The following is an 11,208-nucleotide window of genomic DNA, read 5'->3' on the forward strand; positions in this document are numbered from 1 at the left end:
TTCAAGAGGGAAAAACAGAATAGCTGAATAGTGCTATAAGTCATCACCTGGCAGCTCCTGGAAAGTAAATAAACCAACACAAGAAGTTAAAATATTAAACATTTAGAAAATTATAGTTTTGTTGTGACTTAGATAGCAACAAGAAGAAATATATGGTGCAAAATAATATAGAATCCAAAGTTTGAGAAAGACTAACATAACAATATGCAAAACTACTTTGATGTTTTCTGGAGACAAGACTGATTGAAATAATTTTTAAGATAGTATTGAGTAGCAGTTGAGAATGTCAACTACCGTAAACTTTTATTTGAAAGTTGTTATTATTTCTACTTCCTCTAAATTTGCACAACAAAGGAAATATAGTGCTTTTTGAAACAGAAGATCTTTCAGAATTTCATTCTCTAAATATGTCAACAACTAGCTGAATCTTTTTAGTTGTCCATTTTGTTCTTTTACTGAAATGTTATAAATGTCCCTGTGAAAGGATTTGCTTAGTAATCCTTTTCAAAGAATGAAATCTTGGAAAGCAAAACAAAAGGAAGTAACTCATAATGTCTGCTGACATTACATCAGCCTGCCTCAGAGTAGGGTCTTCTAGATGTGCTGGAGTAGAAATCCTGTCATCTGTTGGGATAGTAGGAGTTGTAACCCAGAAGAGTCATGGTACTAGGCATGAAGAAATTGCTCTCAATGAAGAAGACAGCTCCTGCCTTTCCCCGCATTGCACTAACCAACACTTAAGCACTTAATTTAACTAATCTTTACACATTCCTTCCTCCATGCATAATAAAATTGCTCAGGAACTGTCTGAGATATTTAGTTAGCTAAATAATATTTTATGGAACAAAACTATTCTAGCTTACAACCAATGATTCCTTTCTGATCCAGATTTCTTTCTTTTTTTTCCTGTAAGAGCTTCTTTCTCTCAAAGCAGAGTAGAGAAAACTATAGGCCCAGGGCCACGAATGGCCCATGAATTCCCTTTTGCGGCATTGGAGTCTATTCTGACCATGACTGTTGCAAACAGATGGCACAGTTTCCTACCAATTTGAAGTGGGAAACATATGCAGACTGTAATGTAAGACTTACAGAAATATCACCAATAAAAGGCAAAGCACACAGACCCTCCTCGTACTAGTCCCTCAGAGTGAATTTCTAGAATATGCCTTGATATGTGCATGAACAAACAGGATGTATCAAAAGTCAGGCCCATAGACAATTTCTTATATAAATTACGTTAAGTATTTGAATTGGTTGCCATTTTCTTCTAAACACTTCTTTACTCATTTGATGTATGACCTTTGAACATTCCTAAGTAAAATACCATTTTCTCTAAAAATAATAATAATAATTAATAAAATTAATAAAATATATTGTGATTGGCCTGTGGGGTCTGACTTTTGGTACACCTTGTATATAGGATCAGGATTATATGATACATATCTTTAAGTGTAATTTCTCACATGGAACATAATGAATTTGCATCTGCACTTCCTGCCCAACTGGAACATTTGTCTTGCCTTGATTTTCCTATACAACCACATAGATTTAATGGAACGTGACTTACACACATACATCCCAATGTACATGGTCAAAAAAACAAAGATTTGATTCTCTGGAAAAAGCCCAATAATTATCCACACACTTTTTAGTAAGTTTTTGAGAGTCTTATTTTTTAAAAGCAAAGATCATTCACAGAGGTTGAGTGCAAATAGCAAAGGTTTGAGTACAATTAGCTGTAAGCAATAACACATTTAGTAGATAAGAAACAAGAAACACAAGCATCTTGGACTCCTAAAATCTAAGTACAGTACGGAGAGCATGCATATTTCTAAAGAAACACTGACAGACATTGACAGGTGTGTGTGTGTGTGTGTGTAGTGAAGAAAATACTGCCTTTGAATAACAACACCCTGGAAAATTAATTTCTTAGAAGAATTGGAACAACCATCTATTTTCTTGTACAATTGCATAATAGTTCTGGTGTGTTCGCTTACACAGGATTTTTCCAAGGTTCAATTTTGCACTAACAAGAATGGCAGGTGAGCGTGGCAAGCACTACCCAGTTAAACATAATGGCTTGCCACTTCGTTTACTGCCCAGGCGTCAGTTACTACACGTGCCCTACTTTGTTAGTGTCTGTTTCACCTCTGATCTTGAGTTTTGGGTGTTATTACTGCTTAAGTGTACTGTACTCCCCCTGCCACAAACTGAATAAATTAATTGAAAAGAATGCCCAAGATAAAAGCTTTTTAAAATAAATGAAAGAACATGTGACATGTGCATGCTACTGGTCTAAATAAGGTGATATTATGGCCAACCAGAAGAAATGTTGAGGAAAAAAAAGCAAATTATTAAAATATAAATAAAAGCAAAGGAAGAACTAAAAGTGCTACAAAGTCTATTAGAACAAGATGCAAAGAATTGGAAGAGAGGGAATGCCTATTTTGATTGAAGATCAGACAAAGAAGAGATCGGGGCAAGTTTCTTACGATAAAAGAGCATTAGCAATATATGAAGACCTCAGAAAAAAGGTGAAAATTCTGAAGAAGTACATCTCTCAATTGTGTAAGTACTTTATTAGAATTATTTTTTGGGTTTGATAATGCTTTGGTTATGAATGTGTTTTCATTCTTGAATGATCTTCCCCAACCCTATTTTTTTTTCATAAGCCCTGCTTTTCCTATTGCACAATTTTGCATAGCATGAAGATTTCTAGGAACACAACTATTAATCTGTACAGGAACTGACCTGTGAATGTGAAACCCAAAGCACAACCTGAAATAAATTATTTTTCTGATAGTATTGCAGTATCTTTATGGTAAGACTCTATGCCATGATCCATGATTCTTGAACTAAAAAGAAACACAATGAGTTGGGAAGGGCAGATCTGTTATCCCACTATATTATTGGCTGCCAGTGCTGGCTCAAGGTTATATGGCACCACTAGAGTAGACCACATTCACCTCCCACTGATGTGGAGATTTGCATTTTTAGAATGATTCACAAGGAGGGGTGGCATTGGGGCCCCTTAAGCTTTGGTGCCCTAGGCCAGTGCCTACTCAGTCTTAGCCAAAAGCCAGGCTGATGGCTGCTATGCCTGAGCATATCAAACTTCACTCGGGGCATACTGGTTTCTCTAGAAGCTCAGCCCAAACTCAAGAGCTAGCAGCAGAAGAATCAAGGATGCAGCTTGGACAAATACGCTGCTTTTAATGCAGACACAAGAAGTCCTGAAAAGGAAGATCAGCTCCTGCAAAATCAAGCAACCAGGTCTCAGTTTGGAACAGCCCAGGATCTTTCTCCCATCCTTAGGTGTTCATGGACTTCTTGCCACTCCTTTCTCAGCCCTGGATATGGGGGGCACTGTGTGTTTTGATAACTACCATATCTCATCTCAGGCTTTTTGCTTTCAGCCTTGCCAGCTTTAGCCCTCACAACTGGGGTAGGGAATCAGGCACCCTGTGGATACTTTGAATAAGAACTCTTACAATCCCATAGAATTGGCCATACAAGCTTGGGGGAATGGGAATTCAAATTCAGAATATTTTGAAGGTTGCAGGCTTCCAGTGTGAATGGCGGCTTGAACAGTGTCTCTTTGCAATTTAGCTTTGCAAGTAGACCTGGCAGCATGGCGTTTTTAGGGCTCAGGCAGGATTCCAGAAGTGTTCCCTGGATAAAGGAGAACCCTAGGAATTACCCTCTGTGTCCTCCGGACAGCTAGTCATAGCCGGAAGATCGTAAACAAAGTTTATAGAATGAGTGGTGAGTGATCAGCTGAGAGGCAGGATTGTCATCCTTTCCCAAGCCACGCTGCAGCCATTTAAATGGACTTTAAAACTGACCACCCCATTTCTTAAAGCACCAATTTGCCTTTTCTTTGTTTAAAAGAGGCTTTTTCCAACACAGAGATGAGATTTCTCTTGGTAATGTCTACGTTATTTCTGAAACTTAACTGCTGAGTGTTTGAACTTGATTTTGTATTTTATGTTTTGGACAAAAAGAACTGAAAGCTGAACTGTGGATTTATTTTATAGAAGCAAAGGACTATATTTTTTTAGGTTTGATTGGCAGTATTTTTATTGTTTCCTTATGGGATTTAACGAATCTGTCCTGTTGGAATTGGAACTTTCATGGCTATTCTGCAAAAGTGAATGTTGTTGCTTTTTTCTTAATGAGTTAATTGGATACTTCCTGTAAACACCTCTAGTGGCAAGACTTTCGTTTTTGAATGATCGCAGTCTCTAGTATTTTTCCACTGACTTTAAGATTTGGCTGTATTGGCTAATTTTAACCACTAGAAGGAACTAATCCTGGCTTCTAAGAGACCACCTTGTCATGGTTCTGATGATGTGGAGATGATGAGAAATATGATTGATGGAATTACTAATACCTTTAAACAAACTTTTGATGCCTTTGAGAAGAAAATGGAAAATAGATATTCTGAATTTGAGAAGAAGATGGAAATTAAATACGTAGACTTTGAGAAAACAGTAAATATTCTGACTTTGAGAAAAAGATTGAACATCAAATGAAAAAAACTGCTGGAGAGGTGAAGCAAGTAACAGATTGAGTGGAGGTGTTAGAAACAAAGATGGATAATACTGAGCAAGAGAGAGAAAAAGAGCTTGATAAAATGGCTCTGTTAGAACTCAGGAACATGGATTTTTGTCTGAGACTGAGAGGAGTTCCTGAGGTGAAAGGAGAGAATATTGTTGAAAAAATCAAAAATTAAAAAAAAAGACTTTGGCAAAATTATTGGATTGGGAGGAAGATAGAATGGAAGAGGAATTAGATAAAGAGAAAAGACTATGCTTTCTTAACAGAGATTCTGAAAAAGAATAAAATTCTTTTTTGATGGGAAAGATTGGAGGGTGTAAGTTTTATGTTCCAACAGCAAAGATTCAGATTGACTTCCATTGAAAATAAAGAGATCATCTATGGCTTTTAGATGGAGATTGAATGAAGCTATTTTACAAAGAGAAAACATTTTGGTTGATTGTAAGAGGAATTTTAAAAAAAAAAATTGACATCAACTTGGACTGACCTAAAAACTGTTTGGGACACCAGCAAGGCAGTTATGAGAGGTCACTTTATTCACCATAATTGTAATATAAAAAAGTGGCAACAAAAATGCAAGCTATCTTGGATCAAATTAAAGTAAAAGAAATTGAGTTACAGAAAAACCTAGTGGATACTGGTATTTTACACCAACTTAAATTGTTACACCAACAATTATCTATGTTGACTGTGAGGGAGATTGAGACAAAATTGAATTATGTTAAACAGAGACATTTTGAGTTTGCCAATAAACCTGGAAGATGGTTGGCCTATAAATTAAGGAAGGAAAGAGAAAAGAAAATGATATTAAAAATTCAGGAAGGAAATATTGAATTATTGGATAATGAAGGAATTAAGAAATTGTTCCACAACTTTTTTTCCAATTTGTATACTAGGCAAGAAGTTTCTCTGGAAAAGATAGATGAGTATTTGGAGAAACAAAAATTACCAAAACTCTCACAATCACAGAAAATTATTAATGAACAATCCTATAATTACTTTTGAAATAGTGGAAGGTATAAAAAGAACTAAACTGGGGAAAGCACCAGGTCCAGATGGTTTGCCCACGTTGTATTATAGGTGCTTCGAGGATCAGCTTCTTCAACCTTTTCAAAGACTGATGAATTCTATTTTGCAGGGCTCTATAATGCCTGACTCTTGGAAAGAAGCCAATATTGCATTTTTACCAAAAGAAGGCCAAGATATTACTCTAAGAATTACAGACCAATTTCATTGCTGAACAATGATTATAAAATATTGGCTTCAATATTGGCTAAAAGAATGAAGAAAATTTTACAGGACCTTTTCCACCAAGATCAGTGTGGGTTTCTACCCAAAAGGCAATTAAGAGACAATGTGAGAATAGTTTTGGACATTATAGAATTATTTACAACATCACAATGAACAGCAAGCAGCTCTCATCTTTTCAGATGCAGAGAACGCTTTTGACAATTTGACTTGGACTTTTATGTTCAAAGTTTTGGAAAATATGGACTTTGTAGATAATTTTATTCAAGGAATTAATCAATTTATGTGCCTCAAAAAGCGTGTATTATTGTAAATGGTCATTTAATGAGCCTTGTTATATACAGAAAGGAACAAGGCAAGGATGTCCTTTGTCACCTTTACTTTTTATTCTAGTTTTGGAAGTCCTGAATAGAGACATTAAACAAGATGATCAAATAAACAGTTTGAAGATAAAGAAGGAGTTTCAAACTGGGGGCCTTTGCTGATGATTTAGTTTTAATATTACAAGAACCCTTGAATGTTGTTGAACATTTGATGAAGAAATTAAAGGAATTTGGTCATGAGCTGGACTTAAACAAAAAACAAAGATGATGCTCAAGAATATGACTACACACAATCAAGAAATGTTGATGGGTAAGACTGGTTTTAAAATTGAAAAGGTCAGATATTTGGGGGTAACATTATCAAACATGAATTGTATGTTGTTTCAGAATAACTATGTTAAATTGTGGACTGATGTTAAGAGAGACTTGTTAAGGTGGAAAAAATTACAGCTGTCAATGATGGGTCAGATATCTGTGAAACTCCTGATAAGCTGTCCAAAATGTATAATGGGGTATCAAATGTTTGTTGGAAATGTTTACAGGTTGAAGGAACTTTCTATCATTTATGGTGGACTTGGGGAAAAGCTAAGAAATTCTGGAATCAAATATGTATTATTATTCAAAAGTTTGTCAGAGTGGATTTACAATTGAAACTGGAGCTGTTTCTCTTGGGTTTGGTGGACCAACAGTTTGAGAAGCAACATGAAACTCTGTTCTTATATATGATAACAGCAGCAAGACTCTTGTACGCTCAAAGATGGAAGGATGCACAAATTCCCTCAATGGAGGATTGGATGATTAAGTTAATGGAACTCACACAAATGGCTAAACTGACAGCATCGATAAGAGAAAATACTGTAACTGGATTTGTTTCTATTTGGAAGCCGCTTTTGGACTATTTGCTTGTAACGGAAAAAAATGAAGTTCTGATTTTGGATTTTGATGATTAAATGGTTTGATTTTAGAGAAATAATGTTACTACTGTAAATGTTTAATTGCTATTAATTAATCTCTTGCTATTAACTTTTATGTGCATTTATATCTGTGTTGGAGAAGGTCGGAAGTCACTTGACTTTTAGGTTTTCTATGCTTGCACTGTTTTAGTTTTTCTTGTTTTTTTTTTTAGACTTGTATTCTATCTGTTCTATATTCTGCATTTTGTGTTTTAATTGTATTCTGAAAAATTAATAATAAAAAAATATTTGGAAGCTTGCCTCCTATCAGAGTTGAAAGTATTATAATGGAACAAGAAACATACCTGCTCAGTATAAACTAGAAAGAAAGGAACTGCACTTGATCAAAAGATTCCTGTGGAAACAGTATAGATTCAGTATTCAAGCACTTCCATATTCAGTCCATGACTACTAAGTCTTTACAGGAGAAAGGCTGGGAAATCTGACAGAACCAAGCTAGAGAGGTTATTGACAAATCAAAGGTCTCATGTTTAAAATGCAGATGGTTGGGATGTGCCCAGTCCCTACCTCACTTTGATATACATTTCTCAGTATTATACTGGGAGATTGATAATCCGTCCTAGTTTTTTTCCCCATCATAACACATTATATGTTGTCACTGTCTTGTCCCCACTCCACTGAACATCAGCAAATACTACTTATGTGTTATTAACCTAAAAATCAGTATGGGAGATATTGAGCCAATACTGATTAAATCACATTCCTGCTAGCATAAGCTAATTGTCTCCACAACCCCACCTAGTACGAAAGGAACAGGATTTACCTTTGTGTGTGTGTGTGTGTATACATACACAAAGGAGATTTTTAAGTTTATTGAGGAAAACGGTCCTCTTATCTTAGCTCACTTTTATCTTTGCTGAGTTGCATGTATTCTGAAAACAATAGAATCACATTCTGTATATTGACAGCGAATGTCATAGTTATGAACAGATTTGAACACTGCGTGGACAGAAATGGTTTTCAATTCATTAAGGGAAAAATGCCAGTACAGAAGCAGATATGCAAGACAGAAAATTGAAAGTATTTGGACATACTTTGCACATTAATTAATCCTCCTTTTTCTTCATTTTACTCAGAATTTCAAGGCTGACATTTGTAAGCCATTAAGATGCCTGGGGGAAAGAGAAGGTAATTCTTTTGTCCTCTGGAGACCATGATCCACTTAAAATTCACTTAGTACCAACCTCACTAGCTCTTCTGGGCTTGTATGAATTGCATTTGTCCAGTAGATGGAGTAGCTGCTGCAGGTAGCAGCAAATCCGTAGGGACAAGGCTAAAGTATTCAAAGCAACCAACCAGTCCAACTCCCTTGACTCCCCCTTTGCTTGTCAGCAGCTGGATGCCTGACAGAGACTAGGGAAAAGAGCAGCTTGGGAAGAAGGAAGGGGAATGGTGCTGAGCCAGCGTTGAACACAAAGAACCAGCAGCAGGTTGAGACTTTTCCAGCACAGTGTGTTTCCTGCTGATGACAGCTTTGGCCCAAAAAGGAAAGCGGAGACATAGGTTCAGAATCCGCAAACCTACACCAGTCACAAGCCATTCTACTTACAAGAACAAAGGAAGGCAGAAATTTGAGAAGAGCTAAACTTGGGCTTGTTTTTAATGCCACAATTCACAGAATAATGCAGTTAAAGGTAACGTTTTCAAGCATGTGCAGATTGCCATTATTTACCACCATTTAATAATCATAGAGCCTTTTTTCAAATGCACTTAGGAGCTCTACAAATATGTCTAAGCAACATCTTTTTTTTTTCTGCTGTGACCCCATAATGTTGCCTTAATCTCATTCCAACCCATCAGTGAGACTTGCTTAAGTCATATTTAGCTGTTCTGGTGTTAAAATAGTTTTTTCTGTCTTACTCCAAAGGCAGCCTCAAGACATGTAAAATTTGTTAGGCTTTGTCCCCCATTGCCTTGGAGGGAGATCAAGTGATTGGGCAGTAGAGGCAGAATAGGGATTGGCATCATGGACATCACGTTTCATGCTGGCATTGTTTTCTCCTGGCTCAAGGATGGGTGTGGGAAAGCTCCTGTAGTGGGTGGCTGGGCCAGTACAGCAGTCCTCTTCTGTTTGGGGATGGCAGCTTGGTAGTTCCTGCTGCCCACCTACCTTCTTGGGGGTGCCTCACCTTGTCTCCACCCTCTGACCTCCAATCTGTGCTCCCCTTCTGGCCATTAAACAGTCAAAATACAATTATTGAATTAATTTCTATAATGCCACTTCCTTACTATATGATCGTATTTTAGGTGGGATTTTAGACCACCTGATTCCATCTATATTTAAGATAAGATGTTCGTAAACACCTTGGATGAATATCATTCATCATGTTTTACAGAGCTAATGAGTAAGATTATTTCTTAGCAGGAAAACTTTAGTAGATGCTTCCTTTATTCCAGTGATTCTCTCTTCTACTAAGTCAGTTTTGTTCACCCATCATAGCATGCCAAACCATAACAAGTTTGGTTTGATTTGGTTTGGTTTCGGTGTCACATGAACTAAACCCAGACACTGATTTTTCAATTATGGCTTAGTATTACATGTGATCCAGGGAAAAAAGTAAGATAGGACTCCTTCAAATGCCTAGTTTAGTACAGAATCAATAACTGCAAAGATTCATGAACCACTGAACCTTTTTGTGTAGTCCTGGAACTTCCTTCACATGGCTGTTATTGATTTGACATGTGTGGGATTATTTTTCCCCCCTCCAAATCATAGCAGGGAAAATACCTATGCATGGCTAGGTTAATAGATTCAAATCTCAGATTAGTAATTTCTGGCATATGAAGGAATGGCTTAAACACTTGTTACTTCTATAACAATCAGCTACCTAAGGAGAAGAAACTCTTTTTATAAGCTGATTTATAATCCATGAGCAACAGAGAAGCCTTCTCCTCTCCTCTCCTCTCCTCTCATTTGAGGATTGCCAGCAAGACAATCCTTTTCTGTAGGTACATACATGAGCTGAAGGAAAAAAGGTCCAACAGTGCTGCATTCATGTAACTGGATCCTAAGAAGGTACAGTCAGACACAAAAAGTTACATGAAAATGACAAAAGGGGAGAGAAGCTAAAATTCTGTGAAACACTTTTGCTCCCAAACACAAGGAGCCTTTCAGAGGTTACTGTGTTGACATGAGAGCTATTTTTCTCCTTCCATATGCTTGGAATAACAGACAGTTGTGTGGGACTTTCTCATGACTTCTTTGAGAACCACCAATTTTATGAGATTCACGTTGCCTATATTAACATACATACAGATAGTCCTCCTGTTATGACCGTTCGTTCAGCGACCAAAGTTACGATGGTGCTGAACAAAGGGACTTATGACAGGTACTCAACGTTCCAGCCGTTGCAGTGCCCTCACAGTCACATGAACAAAATTCAGGTGCCTGGCAACCAGCTTGCACTTACAACCAGTTGCAGTGTCCCGCGGTCACGTGATCGCCATTTGCGATCTTCCCTGCCAGCTTCAATGGGAAGCCAGCAAGGAAGGTCACAAGTCCCTGGAGCAAGTTCCCCTTCACTGCCTTTCTTTGCTTGCACACACCACACCCTCCTTCCCCTTTCACTTGCACACACCCTATGCCCTCTTTCCATGGCCTCTCTGCGATCACACACAGACACACATATACCTCACACACTTTTTCCATGGCCTCCCTGCAACTGCACACACACATGCATGTACCCCACACCCTCTTTCTTTGGCCTCCCTCTGATTGCACACATGCAGCCCCTGCCCTCTTTCCCTGGCCTCCCTGAGAAAGGAAGGAGGGAGGGAAGTTAAAAACTGAACACTAAACTTGCCCTGTGTTATTCAGCTACAACTACCAGCAACCCCGAACCAGTATGGCCAATGATGAGTGGCGCTGGGAGTTGTAGCTCAGCAAACTTGGAAGGTTACAAATTCCTCTTTCCTGGCCTCAGGGAATGTTTACATAGTCCCTGCTGGATGTGAATCCAAGCTGCCGCAGTTAGCAGCTAGAAACCTTTTACCTAAGAGGAGAGCGATTTGGTGGGAAGGTAGAAGGAATGAAGTATATGGAATCGCCATTGCTTCTCCATATAAAGTTCCTAGTTTTAATAAGATTGGACATTCAGGATTCA

This window comes from Candoia aspera, chromosome 8 (assembly GCF_035149785.1).
Source record: "Candoia aspera isolate rCanAsp1 chromosome 8, rCanAsp1.hap2, whole genome shotgun sequence".
In the NCBI taxonomy this organism is placed as follows: Eukaryota; Metazoa; Chordata; class Lepidosauria; order Squamata; family Boidae; genus Candoia; species Candoia aspera.